The sequence below is a fragment of the Ambystoma mexicanum genome, chromosome 3q, assembly GCF_040938575.1.
Source record: "Ambystoma mexicanum isolate Mex_15411 chromosome 3q, UKY_AmexF1_1, whole genome shotgun sequence".
In the NCBI taxonomy this organism is placed as follows: Eukaryota; Metazoa; Chordata; class Amphibia; order Caudata; family Ambystomatidae; genus Ambystoma; species Ambystoma mexicanum.
The window spans coordinates 185593325-185610565 of NC_090926.1; the positions used below are offsets into that span (position 1 = coordinate 185593325).

Consider the following 17241-nt stretch of genomic DNA (forward strand, 5'->3'; position numbering starts at 1 on the left):
CTCTGTGGCACTGTTTGTCACGTTTGGGGGCACGTCTTCTATATCCGGTGGATGGTCCAGGCCATTTCAGAGGCATATACAAGCATGGGCAAACCGGTTCCTGAGGGGCTTCATGGCCATGCGTTCAGAGCTAAGGCCACGGCTGTCGCGTTTCAGAGACCTGCTTCCTGGGATGTCATCAGCAGGGTGGCTACTTGGGCCACTCTGGCGTTCTGTAAGCACTATTCCCTGGTCACCAGCTCCAGGCGATATGCAGATTTAGGTCAGGCGATTCTGAAGAACCTTTTTACTTCTTCCTAGATATGAGGCAGGTTGTCACAGCTCCACCCTATTTTCTTGTTGGGTCTAATCACCCACAAGGATGGAGGGAAGGTGATGGGATGAATGAGTAATTAAAGTTACTTACTGTAGTGACTAGAGTTCTCATAGTCCTTAGTCTCTTTTCCGTCATACGTGCAACTCGCCTTCCCCCGCTTGTATGCCAGGGGATAAAGTACTCTGTATAGCCAGGTATTAAAGTGTCCAATGTGTTAAAAAGGGGACTGAAGAGAGGCGCCGGAGACCGGGGCCTTGGGGTGCGTTACCACGCTCAGGGCCACGCCCCCGCATGCTGGACTAAATTTAAAGGGTGAGCAAACTTTTTCGCTGCCAAGGTTCCAGGGGGATGCCCCACAAGGATGCAGGAAAGTGAACTAAGAACTATGAGTACTCTAGTAACTACAGTGAGTAACTTTAATGTTTACACTATTGGCTTCAGGTAATGCTGAACTACATCTGAAAGCCATGCTCAAAGAAGACGGACTCAATCTAGTTGTTGTAATGATGTACATAGGAGCAGCTCGGGCTGCGAATTGAAAAGAAACTCCTACGGAGGGAGGGAGAGTATTTGCTACGCAGTGGCCAGCCTCTGTGGAGACGCAGTCCTGGAGGGGCGGAGTGACACAGAACCAGCAGTGGCATGCAGACAGCAATACCTGTTGCTAGCTGGAGGCTGCAACGAGGGCAACCTGACCAAGCAAGTGGCTCTGGTCAGGATGGAAGCAAAGGCGGGAATAGAACCATCTTCCTTGGTGGTGTGGCCACTGGCATACAGTGGTGGGCTGGACACCCAACAACTGTTACTGAGATCAGGAAGGAGAGTTGGACCCGGATACCCGTGCTCCACGGGCTTGCCAAAGATACGAGAACCCAGAGGCAAGCAAATGCTCCCAACGCAAGGAAACTGGTGATTGTTGCAAACTCTGGCTGTTAAGAGGGCCGAAGTCAACCATACAAAAGCCGGCGGGAAAGTGCCCCGACCCAAGGGAAACGGGCTGAGAAAAGTACAAACATTGCATATCATGGCTGGAACAGCCATCGGAAGTATAAGTAAGAGAAGCTAATGAGCACACAAACCCCACTAAAATAAGTCCAATAAATACGAACAGTGTCCGCCAAGGATGGAATAGCCGTCCAGGCTTCTAAAGACTGATAGCTATATGTCCTCCATGGAAGAAGGTGAAAAGAGTTCTAGTCAAGTGTATAAGGCAATCTGTAAAATACCAGAGCAGGCATAAACCCTAATTCAAGACACCTAGCAGAGAATCACTGGACCGTGGGGGAAGTCTGTCTCCGCGTCATGAAGGTGGGAGACAGAGAAGTGTCTTGTCAGGTAATCGTGAAGGGATTTGGACATTTGAAATAGAACCTGAGAAAAGGAGGAGAAGAATCAGTTTCTTTAAAAAGGGGAGAGTGAAACCCATGCAGAGGATTATTAGAATTTATACCAACAGACTCCATCTGAAGTTTGTGGAAACTATACCCTTTATTAAAGGAACTTTGAGACTGTGAGGAAGTCTACTCAGTTTGGACCAGTCGGAAGCCAACTGTATTATACAAGCCTCCCCTTTTCCCTTTTTTTTTAGGTGTTTAGATGTCTAAAGTGGTAGGGCCAGTTAGTGATTCGGATTTGGACTGAAGATTGTTTTCTTTTGACTTGAAGTGCACTCTTAGTTTTGGTTTTGCTAGGTAGAGAACTTCCCTAATAGTGATAGGAATAGAAACACATTTTTTCTTTATATTTCTTTTTTTATTTGTTTATTGAAATACTTCACTAAGGAACTTTTCACTAACATTCCTAAAAACCTCTTCCATACAAAAACGCATTATTACAGAATACCTTTCAATTCATTAGAAAATATAAAATACATTTCTCTAAATAAGAAAAAGGAAATACCTGTGTAACCATTGCATCATCACATATTAAAAACAAAAAACACTGAAAGCACCAGATGTTCATAAAAATTCTGTTAGTAGTTCATGTTTCTTCGTACCCTTCCTCAAGTGAGAGGTCCATAAAAAACGAATAGCGGCCAAACTCATTTTAACGATTTGCCTGTAAAAATAAATTGCCAAGTAAAACCTGCATGTAAAAGATTAAAATCTTCTGTAAAGTGTGCAAAATAATGATATTGTTGGGGAACAAGCATAGAGCATTCCAAACAGCAAATGGGGAAGTAGTTTCCAATAGACCCTCCTTGTTACAGAACCTACATTTCTTTTTTGTCTACGCTCTACGCCTCCCCTAGCTCCTAAAATGTTCTGTGTCAGGAAGTGGATCATATGAAGACGCAGACATTGCGTACGCCAAAACTCCTCCAGACACTTATAAAAAGTATTGAGGCATTGTACCATAAGATCTTGTGCCCACTAACAGACAAGAAAAAAAAGGGGATATCCCTTCTGCTTTTATTTTTAATAAATCTCTGAACGATTAACCAACATAGTCGAAGTCCTCCTTCTGGTCCACCACACTACTTAGATTTATTTTCTAATTCCAACAGTTTCTAAAGTAGGGAGCCAGTTTTTTCAAGTATGATTAACACCCCCAACTCCCTGCTGTTTTTCTTGCAGTAACCTCTTCCCATGTGGCCATGGAATGGCAGCCGCTATCTGATCCAAACCCTGGGGGCGGCTGTATGAGGGAGGATCACATGGTGGGACTCAACCTCCGGGGAGATCTACTGAGTCCATTGGGTGAGACGCAGTATATGCCCTTTTGCCATGAGGAAGACCCTCTTAACACCCAAGACCTTAATGGCCTATTGTCAGCTTACAGTTCCCCCCTGTAGAGAAAGTCGGGACATATTCTTTACATTACTCTGGTGTCATGATGCCTACCCCCAGGCATCCGGACCAAGCCCATCAACCCCGGGAGCAGGCATCTAGACATTTAGTGAAACCTCAGCAGCCCCGGCTAGAGTCTATCTGGGTTCAGTCCTGGCACCTTAGACGCCAGGCTCATAGTAGGAATCAGTCCTGGCGCCTAAGGCGCAAGGCTCATAGTAATTACTTACCTCAGGCAGACCATGCTACAAATGACTCCAATCCAACATGAAGCCTGAAAGGGACTATTTTTCTACAGGGACTATTTTTTACCCGGGTGTGGTTCTAGGGACTTCTTACCTGGGACTACTTTTGAGGCTATTTAAACCACACCCGACCAGCAACACACGCTTCGCGTTATTCTGCATCCAGCAGCGTAACACTCACCGTGCCTGCATCCAGTCTTCTGCCACGCCCGCCTCGAATCCAGAGCTCCTAAAACAAAGAGGAAAAAAAGGGACAAGGTTAGAAAACAAACTTATTTCTATTCCACACCTGATTCTGGATCCATCTTGTCTCCGGACCTGTAAAGAACATCATTTCTGCATGTGCCCTACCTCCAACAGCAGCGCCGCGCCATACTCGCCTGTCTTCACAGCATCCTTCAGGTCGGCGCTGCCTCCATCATTTCTTCGCCGAACTTAGGCACCTAGGAGACAAAAGAAAACCACAAGGTGAGCCGAGGGAACCAACAAATATAATTCTTACCACCATAGACTTACCTGATTTACCACCGGAGGCATCCTTTTGTGACTCTCCAAATTTTCACGTGCTGCATCTGTAAAGAGAGACAAAACAACACGTTTTCCTCGTGCAACATTTACCAGACAGCGCCGGGTAATACAGACTCTTACCTGAGCGCCACCAGCAACCAGAAGAGCATCTTTTCACGAGCCAGCTGCAAGACAAGAAAGGAAGGGGGGAACAAGAGTGCACATCGGACATATTGAACTCTATGAACTTAATACTTACTGGTCCTCACCAGGAACCTCAGAGTCAATACTCTCCGGAACTCTCCCGAGCCTTCAAACCAGTGAAGTAACTGGACTCTACGCTCCCCTGCAAATCCACGCAGGATGGAGAGCTCATCTTTCAAGAATATAAGGTGAGATTGCTGTGAGGGCATTTCGGAGGTGATTAGTTGGGGAGGACTGTGGGGGTGCCATCACCTAAATCCACAAGTGGCTAAATCCATCTCTCCACTTGCAGGAGAATATTTCTACGGGTTAAGCAGACAAGATTAGGAGGGCAGATCCAGTCAGTCATTGCTGCACTACGCATCACGTGGGTGGAGACCGGAGCTGTCCGGGTCTGACCGACGCCCATGTGCGAGCCAGGTGAGCGTAACATCTGGTCAGACCCCCACCTATGTCTCAAACACCCAACTCCCATAAACACTCAGTTACTGAGACAAGGGGGAAGATGAGGGAGTTTGTGCAAAGTGACAGTTGCTCGTAGTACAATATGCAGTCTAGTTTTTCAAGTCTTCAGTGCACGGGACATTGGAGAATCAAGTACTAGAAGCAATTGCAGCGTTGCGATCATTTATAGACACTAAAATTGAAGAAGTTAAAGTGGATATGCAATTGATGAGACAGGACATCCGTACCCTCACCGAAAGAGTAACGGTTACAGAGTCTGGGCTGAAGGAGACAATGGAGACCACTAAGGACCTGTAGACGAGGCTGAAAGAACTGGAGAGGAGGAACACAGTGCTGGAAGCCCGAGCGGAAGGCGCTGAGGGGCGTGCCCGGCGGAATAATGTGCGCCTGTTGGGAATTCCGGAGGGTATGGAGGTGCCGAACCCCACAGGATTTGTGGAAACCATACTAATACAGGAGGTGGGGGCAGGTAAGCTCTCACAGGGCTTTGCGGTGGAGAGGGCCCACAGATCCTTGCAGAAACAACCACCGCTGGGCTCACACCCCTGCCCAATGTTTGCAAGAATTCTGAACTACCAAGACAGAGGTTATCCTGAAATTCTCGAGGGAGGGCGGAAGGATACGAAGGGACAACTCTAAAATAGCCATATACCCGTACTACACACCCACCGCCCAGAGAGCGAGAAATTCCTTTGTACCAATCAAAGAAAGACTCGGACGGCTGAACCTCAAATACATGCTTTTGTAACCATCCAGGCGTAAGGTGATATACAAAGGGAGGGCTATTTTGCTGGAGACGACAATGTGGCTGGAACACAACAACTTGGCTGAGGGGTGGAAGCTGTCACATGAAGGGCACTTTTCCCAAAATGGGGTGGGGAGCAGGGAAGGCAGAATAAACACGATATCTACTGAGGCCTCGCTGAAATGCACTTAAAAGGCGCTGCAACCAAAATAATGCACACATGTTGGACAGGGGCGGGACCGGGCCACTCAACCTGGGATCGTAGGCCTACTCCACGAAGTATTTGGTGTCAGCCTGTTGCTGACACTACACAGCTCGCGCACACTGGTCCGGACGGGTCAAGACGGTGCGGGGGCGCCTGAGCGCCGCAGGGAGAAAGCAGCCGCTGGCGGTAGTGGTTTGGTTTGTTGTTTGGAATGTTTTTTGTTCTTCACTTAACAAAGCATATGAGACAAATGGTGTGCTGGTGGGGCGGGGAGACACTCAAAAACAATGGTCTTCTAAGTGAGGGGAAGCAATAGACGAGGGGGGAGAAGACAGGGGCACAGTAATACATTATCATGGCAGCTGACAATAGGATACTGACATGGAACGTTCGGGGGCTAGGGTGAAATCCTTCCTTAATAATAGGAAAAAAGTTTCTATTGCACTACTGCAAGAAATCCATTTAACTCAAGACACTGTGAAGAAGATTAAAGACAACTGAGGTGGGCAGGGCTATGGAGCGACATACTCCAAATACGCTCTGTGTTTTCACATGGATAAATGCGACAACTCCCTTCCGATTTTTGGAGATGGAGGCTGACCCAGGTGGGAGGTATCTGATTTTGAGGGGTTATGTAGAGCATTGGGAAGTGGGCATAGTCAATTCCTACTTTCCTAACCACGGGATCCCATCACACTGCAACACGTTATGTGCTAAATTTGCCCCATACCAAGTTAGCTTCTTCATCTGGGGGGATAGTTAATTGTGTACGATACCTAGACTTGGACAGGTTTTCCCCGCCCACCACCCGGACAGTGGCCCCAACTGAGGCAATTAATGCAATGCTTAAACATTTAGATATTGCAGATGTCTGGAGGGAGCAGCACCCAGCAGACAGAGGGTACTCGCCCCATGGCCTGTATACCAGGATCGACTACATATTTATGGCAAGAACCCATTTAGCGCAGGTGGAGTTGGTGCAGTATCTTGGTAGGTCAATCTCAAACCAGTCACCGTTAATGTTGGAATGGAAGATGTTGGGTCCACGACCCCCCAACACCACTGTGGCGCATGCCTACGGATGCCTTGACTGATCACGTTTTTAAAGAAGAATTGCAATGCAAATTAGAAGAATACATAACATGAAATGTGGGTAGCGTTAAGGAGTGGAGCACGGAGTGGGAAGCAATGAAGGTAGTGGTGCGGGGGCAAGTCATTGCTAGTGCGGGTGGCATTAGGAAGACACTGAAGGTGGAGTTAGAGAGGCTGGAAGAAGAAATTAAACAGATAGAAACATGAGCACTGGGGAACAGAGAGGAGTTGCGACTGGCGGAGATCAGGCACAGCTGTCAAGACGCTCGGGGGAGGCTATTGAAATTTGACCACACAGTTAAAACAACCAGAGCTCACGCGGAAGGGCATAGGCCGGGCAGGCTGCTAGCGCGTGGCTGTGCAAGAGAGAACACCCGAGACACCTGACCACGGAACTTAAAGACGGGCAAGGTGCAAGACACACATCGCAACAGGCGATTAATGGAGTTCTACCCTCTCCTGTACGGCCACGGAAATCAGGTTCCCCAGGAAGATATACTGAACACACTAGACGAAATTGGCCTACCCAAATTGAGTGCAGCGAGGTGCTAGAGAGGGACATTTTGGCAGAGGACATAACTGAAGCGGTTAGATCGCTAGCCACATGTAAAACACTGGGGAGTGATTGACCCCCCCTCCCCAGAATTCGACAAAACGTATGAATCTGCCCTAACCCCGATGTTGCTCGAGGTGTTCAGGGAGGCATACGAGAAAGGGGTACTGTCAGAAAGTATGAGGGGAAACCCTGGTGATTCTAATACCCAAACCAGGGAAGACTACTGATGAGTGCGACTCACATTGGCCGCTAGCAATGTTAAAAATGACGTCAAAATTCTCACCACTATATTAACTCAGCGGCTGACTAAAGTCATTGGTGACCTGGTGCACAGAGACCAGAATGGTTTTATTCCCAGCCGTAATACGGCACTAAACCTGCGCAGACTGCAGCACGTGTTCGAACAGACGACGGACTCGCAGGCGCACTATGTCATTGTTTCCCTAGACGCTATAAAAGTTTTTGACTCGCTATACTGTGAGTGGCTGCTGGCAGTACTGAAGGATTTCAGGTTCGGAGACCAATTTATAAGATGGGTCCGGATATTAGATACAGCACCCATGGCAAGGGTTAAATCGGGGAGGGTGGTGTCACCTGCCTGGGACATCGAGAGAGGCACAAGACAAGGATGCCTGCTATCGCCCATGTTGTACATACTGGGGCTTGAGCCGATAGCCATTTATTTGCGAAAGCAGTTTCCAGAAGCAGGCATATGGGTATGGGGAGTTGGCCATTTGGTTTCGCTATATGCGGATGATGTACTGTTGTACCTGTACGACCCTCATCTTAATGTCCCAGTGATTTTGGATGTGCTAGACAATTATGCAAAGGTGTCTGGGATCTGCTTTAGCAAAGAAAAATCCTACATCTTCCCGATAGCGGGTCTGAGAGGGAAAAGCAAGGGTGAATTACCAGAAGTAGGGCTCCGGTGGGAACTGGAAACTTTCAAATACCTAGGAGTGAATATTAGACGCACACCGGAACAAATACATGAGTAATATGGCAGCGGTAGTAAATGGATTGCAGAACTCCATGACATTCTGGTCCAGGTTGCCGTTGACCTTAATGGGTAGGGTGGCCATCACCAAAATTAATGTACTGTCGAGATTTCTATATCACTTCCACAACGTTCACTACTACATCAGGGCCTCCTTTTTCTGCTTGCTAGAGGTACTTGTGCGCAAATTCCTGTGGGGTGCTGCTCGTCGCAAGCTATCACTAGCAACATTATGTTTGCCTTACAAAGAGGGCGGGGTGCAACTGCCAGATCTGGAAAAATACTATCTTGCAGCCCAGCTTAGTTTTGTGACCAGGTGGCTGTCTGATGACGCTACGTTGGAGACAGAGCTCTTACTAGTGGTTCGAGCACGACTAAAAGAAATATTGTGGGTGCTGCTTGACTGCATGGAGAGTGCTCCTATGTTGGTGACACTAGGTAGAAGGGTATGGCATAGAGCCGTGATGCTGCTGAAACATGTGCACCCCTAGTCACCGGAGACCCTGTTTGCTGCAGATGTATGCAGGCTTAGTTCTGACATAGCTGCAGTGAGGCACTGGGAAACGTGGGGGTATTTATACCTGGGGAGACCTGTATGAGGATGGCATCTTCAGGAAGTTTGCATCACTGCAGGAGAAAGAAGGGATCCCTGGGGGACAGTTCCTGTGGTACAAAAGGACCCGGGGGGTGGCAAGGGAGAAATGGGAAGGATGGCCGGAAGTACCGACACCAAACCCCTTACTGGCCTTAATGCATAGTCTGGAAGATGGCTGGAAGCCAGTGTTCATAGTATATAGCTCAATAATGGACAAGCCAAACCCCAAAAGCGCAGCACTGAAGGAGAAATGGGAAGCAGATCTGGGAACTACCATAACGGAGAAGGAATGGGAGAGAGGGTACTGATATATCCCAATGAAGTGTCAAGGAATTCCTGGTTTAGGCTGATACCACTGAATGTACTGTACCGCACATACATGACCCCGCACAGAATACCCATGTTCAGCAATAACACATGACCAACATTCCCCTGGTGTGCACTGGAAGGCGCAGATTTGATGCACATGCTCTGGGGTTGCGTACAAGTGCAAAGGCTCTGGGCAAGGATAGAATAGGCCTGTCGGAAGGCTGGAATTGTGAGATATGAATGGACACCGAAAAAATGCTTGTTTGGTACGTACCCCATAAACAGCTAATTTAAACATGTGGTCAGGTTTATGGACATGGTGTGCATATTAGCCGAAAGATCCATGGCAATGGCTTGGAAATCAACAGGGGGTCCGCAATATGGGTGCTAGCACTGAGAATTTCAACAATGGGCGGATGCAGAAACCAAAGTGTGGTTGGAGGGGGCAAGCAGATTTGAAGCGGAAGGAAGCTCCAGGTGTGTAGCATGGAAAATGTTGGTTTGCGACGTGTTCCACCCGTCAGATGACAAACCCCCATGAACACTGTCTGGCTCCCACTTACGGAACCTAATTAACCAAAGTTATTACAAAATTAAAAGCAACCTAAATCCCACGATGTGATCCAGATCCTCGCTTGCCACTGGTAGGTCTACCATTGCACTGCACAAGCACGAAGTAGACGAGTAATCTAATGTCTGACAGGTGAAGAAAGTTGTTTGTTTATGACCTTGTTTATTGTTGACACTGAATCGCTATTACACTGTTATGATAAGCTGTTCAGAATTTGTAGTATGCATAACTGTGTTTACATAAATGCTAATAAAAACATGTTAAAATAAATGGTTCGATGGCAGGCTTAAAAATCAATCACACTTATTCCGAAATTTGAAATCTTTCTCTCTCCATGGAGGAAGTACACAATTTGCCTGGGCACAAGATGGTATTAAACTCTTAGATGTTATAGTAACCACAGAATTAGCAGGATTTATGAAGCTAATTACCCTCCACTGTTGAAAGAAATAGCGAGCCAATTGAGTAAATGGGTCCCGTTAACGATTTCTTGTCTAGGCTGCATTAATACGATAAAAATGGTAATCCTCCCTAAATTGCTCTATTATCTTCAAGCTCTCCCAATCCGTATTCCAGCCCCCTACTTTAAAAAGATAGACTGATATCTACATTTGTCTGGAATAACAAATCACCAAGGGTAGTTTATGATGTTTTAACTACACCTACAAATAAGGTAGTACTAGGTCTCCCAAATATGCAAAGCTGCTATCAATATAATATTGATAAACTTGTGGATAAAATTGTGTATCCAATAGGAAGATGGGAAAGACTTCATTTATCAATATGGGCTAAGATAAATGCGATAAAGATGATTTTATTACCAAAAGTGTTATATATAATTCAGTCGATTCGATTGTTAATTTCCAAAAAGCAGATTTTGCAAATTGAAACATTGAATTCTTGTGGGGGTTGGGTAAAAGACCGCGGATCCCAAGATTTATATTGATGCAAAGTGTGGAAGAGGGAGGTTTTGGATATCCTGACTTATATAAGTACTGTAAGGCGTTTTCTGCTCAAGAAGGGTACTTATTATTATACGAATGAGGACTTCATAGGTGCTATTTGGCTACGCATGGAGAGAGGGGTTTGTAATCCTTTGTAACGTTCACCTGGCATCCTGGGGATGTCACTCAGCCTGTTCTGACCTTCAACGACCTCAAACCCTTCCCTGGAGGCTATTCGACTGGAGACGGGGCCTGAAACACAGGATTGGTAGAGTTTAACTTCCCATTGTCTCTGTGTGCTTGAACCCCTTCTTCCCTGGGGTCCAACCCTTCCCTTTGATCCACAGCTCACCTTGTTTTCTTGGATAGTGTGCTCTCCGTCCTGCTTTCAGCGCAGGGGCACGTTGATTGATGCTGGCTCGTTGCTGCCTAGTTACTTAACTGGCAAGAGTCCAACAGGTAAGTATAATGAGTCTTTTGAACAGTTCTCTAACTTCGTTCCTTTCCTTCCTTAGATGATGGCCGGCGTCCGGGGATGGCGGCGTGCTGCTGAGATGAGTAGCGCTGAAGGTGAGTGAGAGCGCGATGCACCCCTTTTCGTATCTGCATTGAACAGTTTTTTTTCTGTGTCTTTTAGGTGCCGCGATGTTTTCAGCGTGTATGCCGGTTATGAAAAACAAATGCGGTGAGTAAGCGCGGTATGCGGCGCCTCTAGATGTTTCCACGCTAACCTGGAGTGTCTTTTCCCTCTTGCAAATGGATGAGAGGTTCCAGAGACAGAGTTCCCCCAGAGCGGCTGGGATTCAGGTAAGCGTTTGAAGCTTGTACAGTCTTTAAAAATAAGCGAAGATTTGCTGAATGCTTACTAATGCCTTTTTTCTGTTCTTTTCCCTTTTCCTTAGGAAGCGGCGTGCCGGGATCGGAATGACACCTCCGAAGATGCCCGCAGAACAGAAGAAGCGATGAATGATGGGCAGAAGCGCCACAAGGTAAGGCTGTTCCTAACGGTGTTCTTGCAGGAGCTGAACGCAGAAGAAAGATGCAGGCCTACTGGAGACCGATCCGAACACGTTGAGTGTCACGCTGCAGGTGCAGAAAACACAAAGCATGGCTTAAACTGGGTATCCCAGGTGTCTCTGAGCTGAACCACACCCAAAAGACTAGACTGCACATGCAGTTCTGGGAACCGAAATATGTGGGGGCATCCATCTTGTCGCCATCAATGCACTACAAGTCCAATCCCCAATGTTATCCTATGGGAGTGAGTGAGTCTGGTGCCACAAGCGCCAAGTCTGAGTCCAAGTTGGTCTTTGGAGGGATGGAGAGGCCCTTGAAGGCCATGTAGGTGATCGTGGCCTGGCTCCAGCCTGACATCTTGGAGGGCTGGGGACATGAGGGGCAGGAATCATGACATCCGTATAGTTTGAATAGCCTTTCCACCATGGGCAATTCGTCAGTCAATAGACTAAAGTTGAAGTCTATAGTGGCAACCAGGCAAACCTTGCGGGGGTAGTTTGGAGAGAATGGTCAGTTTTATGGCTTTAGCGAAGATGCTTCTCTTTGGCATAATGAGGTATTTCAATTAAACAATAGATGTTTGATTTGGCAGAATTGGGTTTGGAAGGGGGTTTTGACAGTTGGTGATATATTAGATGGCGATCGTCTTATGACGTTTGGGGACATACAGAGGAAATTTGGGTTGCCTCAAAGAGAAAGTAGAAAATATGAAGACTTGAGCTCCCTGATTCGTCGTAGGAAAAGTATGATTGGTAATTCATTGGGATCCAAACCTGCATTGTGTCAATTGCTTACGGGACCGGAATATTCTGTGCGTACATACATGAATTTTATGCAATTGGAAAATAAACATGTTGTGGCGTGGGATAAATTGAGGATGGTGTGGTCAGATGATCTAAATATGGATTTACAGACGAGGAATGGAAGGATATTCTTAGGGTAAGTGCCAATGTGGGTATTGATTTGAACTTGCGTCTGATTAGACAGAAGGTGGTGGGTAAGGTGTACTGGACACCAGTTAAAATGTACAAGCTGGATTTACAGACTGATAATTTATGTTGGGGGTGTGGAAATGATATTGGTACCCTTATGCACCTTCTCTGGGATTGCTCAAGAGTTCGGGATTTCTGGACTGATGTGATTGATGGGATTGATTTAATTTTGGATGTTTTACAGAGATCAGGTGGGAATATTATCTTATTTCTACATCGAGGTAGATGTAGGCACTCTTTGAAATATAGTAATTGAATAAATAAGGCTTTATTGGTGGCCATGAGAATGATCCTTCGAGTTTGGAAAACTAGGAAGAAGCCTACTGTTGAAGATTGGTTAGTTGATTTGCGCACCTTATCGAATTTTGAAAGCTCTCATTTCGAATGAAAGATAAAGAAGGGGTGTATGATCTATTCTGGTGTCCATTCAATGCCTTGTATGATTGACTGTATAGGTTGTGGATTAGTGTGATGTGAGTAGGAATAATATAATTTTTTAATATAGTTTGTTTTTCTTCTCAATTTTCTATGTTATTCACTGTTATACTTTTTGGGGGGTTTGGTCTGGTGTCTGTGTGTTGGTGGTGTTTGTGTGTGTCCTATGTTGGTTGTTTTTATTGACTGTTGTATTTTGCTCTTTTATTTGCATAAATTGAAAAGTTTCTTAGTATGTCAGAGGGATTACTAGATTATGCTATTTGTTTATTGACATGTAATTTAATTGGTTGATTTTGACTTGTTTATCTGATTTAATGTTCCTTTCTGTATTTGATTATTCTGTGATTTTATCTGTTGACATACTAATAAAAAGATTTATTAAAAAAATAATAATAAAAGCAAGGATAGAACGGGCCTGTCGGAAGGCTGGAATTGTGAGAATTACCAATCCTACCTTTGATAACTCTGCTAGACCCATTAGATTGGCCTACTCCCACATGATCTCTGTCCCCAAGACCCGCAGGGTACATGCTGGCGGCACCAGTTTTCCGACTATGGCCGGCGTGCACTGGAAATCCCTCCCCTCAGGATGATGAACTCTCATCTTTCCTACCGTAAAGCAATTAAGACTATGCTATTTGTCTGTAACTTACTGTTGGGCCGCATTCACTTGTAACCCTGAATCACTTGCTCCTGTAATAGCGCCTCGATGCCTGTAGGCTGTAGTGCGCTCTACAAATCAAAAAAATAAAACAAAGCTACACAACTTTGAATAGTGAAGAACTGGTGTGAGGGCAACTAGAGACCTTACCGCTTTTGAACAATTCGCTAGCTCTAATCCGGGGAATAAGGCTCTAATCTCAAATTTATATAGAATTGCAAGTTGAATGGTAGGGGCTCTGGAATGGTATTCCCAAATTAACTCGCTCAATCCAAAAAAAAGAATGTTGGTACAAGCTGCTAGTTCAATGACATTACAGGCCAGCCCGCCTACACAAAATGAGACCAGTATTACTTTGCAATACTGGGGGCAATGTGGCTCACTTGGGGTTGGGGGACATATTTGGTGGAACTGCCTGAAATTGAGGGGATACTGGGAAGAAATACACGACATGATAATGCAGATATTTGGAGTACTGAAACCTAGTTTCCTTAAGTCTGATCTTTTGTTGATTCTTGAGTCAGAAATGAAACGATGCTCGTAACAAAAATGTAAAACTTATGTTATACTGCAACTGGCTGCTTTATTTGGTGTAGCACAGAAATGGAAATCTAAAGACTCTCTGCACCTTGCTGAATGGTTATCCAGAGTATGGAACTTTGTCTCACTTGAATGGATTCCTTAAAAATATTCAAGGAGATCAGTCGAAATGTTCACAGGACTGGGTGGAAGTTCTTACATTTTTACAAAGTGATTGTCATTCGATATTATCCTCAGCAGGGGGGTGCTAGGGATGAATCGGGGAGGGAGTGCGGGGTTGGGGGGGCGAGGCAGGGGCAAATTACTGTCTTGTTATATATGAAATGCCAATTGAAAAAATAAAAATTGCTTTCAGTATTAGTTTCATACACACGTGAGTGTTTTTATTCTTAAAACACCTGTAGCAAGTCTGTTAGCGGTCTCGGGGCACGTCGGTGTCACGATCTGCCGGCGAACTCACCGAGTAAGACGTGCACATCTGACTCGCTCACAGGTATGTCGCTTCAGTGTTTCATTGCGACCGGGCACTCCTCTGATTTCGGTCTGCCGCTGCCCACACCACTTGTACACAGAGATTCCTTCGCTTTGCAGGCTCTCTGGTGCTCGCCGGCGACTGTGGACAGCCTTCTGGGAACTAAAGCTTTCCAGACTTTCGCTTCCTTCTGCAATTAAGGCTTCTGGAGGCAAAGACCCTCTTCGGAATGGCTACTTCTCTCTGCTGAACAGTGGTCCTGGCATCTTCTCCCTCCTCCAGTTTCTGAACCTACTGCTTACCCTGCTCACATTGCTCTCCCTGCTCACTAATGGCCTGTACCTAAGGGGGCCCTCTAAGCCTCCCACAGGTGTTGGCCGTTCCCACTAACAAGCTGCACTCTTCAACCTTGTTTCTCTTCAGCCCTCTTCCTTGTCCCAGTACTTCAGGGTTTATGGGACTTGAAGTCCCTAATGTAAAAGTTTGTTTTTCTAACTTCTATTTTGCAATAAGCCATTAGAAGTTTGGAGTCTCAGGGGTTGTTGATCAAGGGGTTTTCCCATTCATCCTGACTTGCTTCCCCCTCATGTGATCCTCCCGCAGAACACCATCCCCAGGGTCAGGATCAGAAAGTATCTGCCTTTCCCTGGCCACATGAGAAGGGCCCCAGACCACGTTTTCGTGGGGAGTCATTATTAATTCATTGCAGGTGCCTCTGTGCCATAGGCGGCCGGCCGGCTCACCACTTAGCATGTTTGAGTGACAGCTAGGCTGAGTGAATGGGGGCTTTCTGCATAAAAGCAGGGCTTTGGGGACTGGAACTTCAGAAGTCGCCACAGGACATGAGAATCCGACGAGGGAGAAGCTGAGCCGACCTACCACGACGACACCACCGGTGGCGCCCTGCAGAACCGACTCACCACTTCCCGGCGACAGAGAAGATCTCCTGGCTGGAGAGGCTTCTTCCCCTGACTGGTGGGCACAACCAGCTTTCCTTTCTTTCTTCGCACCCCAGCCCGGTTTGTGGTCGAATTGCCCGTGCCAAGCACCCCGGCAGCCGGATAGCCACTCACCACTGAACCGCGAATCACCGGACTGCTCCTTGTACCTGAGAAACTCTGCGGCTGGTTTCTTCCCTGGCAGTGCAACGGACTCCTGTCTTCCTCCACGACGAGATCCTCTCTTCCCCCGGATGTAGCACCGACTTGCACCCGCTGCCAGGAACAACTGCCCCCACTGGAGCGTTCTCACCACTTTAAGGTACCGTGTCTGCCAGGCCTCCCTTTCTAAAGATTGCTACAAGGTAATAATAACTCCTTAACCTTCTGGACTGGGCTGGCCGCCTTGACCCTCTAACTGGTCCCTTTCTGTGATCCAACTCCTTTTTGAACATTTACAAGACCTTTGTGCACTGCAACCGTGTGACCTTGGACACATTTCGTTTGGATCCTCTGAAGGTGGATTCGGCTTCTTGAACTCTAACTTCACGGTTTTACTTTGCCTTCCTCCCTTGTTGTGTTCTTGAAAAAGTGTTCTTGAAAAAGTGTTGGGATCTGTTTCAATTTGTTCTCTGCTTTTCTCTCCCTTTTTAAAACGAACTATTAGAGTGCCATCTACGTTAAGCGCTCACCGCTGTCTGAAAATAAGTGGGGCTTTACTTAAGACTTGTCTAATATTCTTTTAAGGGAGTGTATATCTTTTAGTGATCGTGTTTTTGAATTGCTTATTAGTGCCTGTGTGTTTTTCTAGATGTGGTTTTTAAATAAATAATGATCTCTTTTACACCAAGCCCTGGTCAGTGTTTACTTGTTCTATTGTGTGCTCTTGACCTATTGTGAATACTCTGTATACTGCCTAACTCTTCTTGAGGGAAGTCTGACTGCTCAGCCACAGCTACCAAGTGAATCTGTGTGGTACAGACTGCTACCAAGTGGGTTTACTGCCAAACACCTGTAGTCCTAAATCGTTTGCAGTGGTCCCAGAGGGAACTGCACAGGTTTCTGCCTAACACAGGGTCAGACAAAGTTTTAGAGGCAATGGGGAAATGGTATGCCTCGATCGAGAGTGACAAGTTGCGATGAGAGTCTGAGCATCTATTGGCAGCTGAGCAGGGATTACAGGCTTTGTAAGCAGATCATCGGATTCCCAGGGTTGATGGACTTCGGGGGACCTTAGTACCCCACCCTCTGCATTCTTGCTTTGTAGGTCGTTCATTTAACCACTAATAATATGCATCGTAAATTAAGGAGAAGTTGCTGCTTTCACTGCTAACTGCTGCCAACTGCACTCTTGACCGCTCCACGCAGCTGCATCGTTTTTAACGAAGCTGGTGTTGCACCTGAAGTTGCCTGTGGAGAAATACACACTCCTCATGTCCAAGGGCTGCCTCCCCTGCTGGCAACTGCACTCTGAGCACTCAGCCATTTAGAAACCAACCCCATTTACTGGATTGAGACTTGGTTCATATTGATTTTAGCAGACCTTGTTCACCTCTTCCAATTAATACCACTTAAATTATGAAATCAGGAAAGATGAATGGTTTAGTTATGAAGTGTTAAATCATTGAGATTCAAGTTATTAG

General features: G+C 46.3%; 1 protein-coding gene across 4 annotated transcripts in view; it reads left to right on the top strand.

Annotated features, from left to right (window-relative positions):
* SENP1 (SUMO specific peptidase 1) overlaps window positions 1-17241 on the top strand; it is a 1568779-nt gene that overhangs the window by 339961 nt on the left and 1211577 nt on the right. The gene's annotated exons all lie outside the window — the stretch shown is intronic.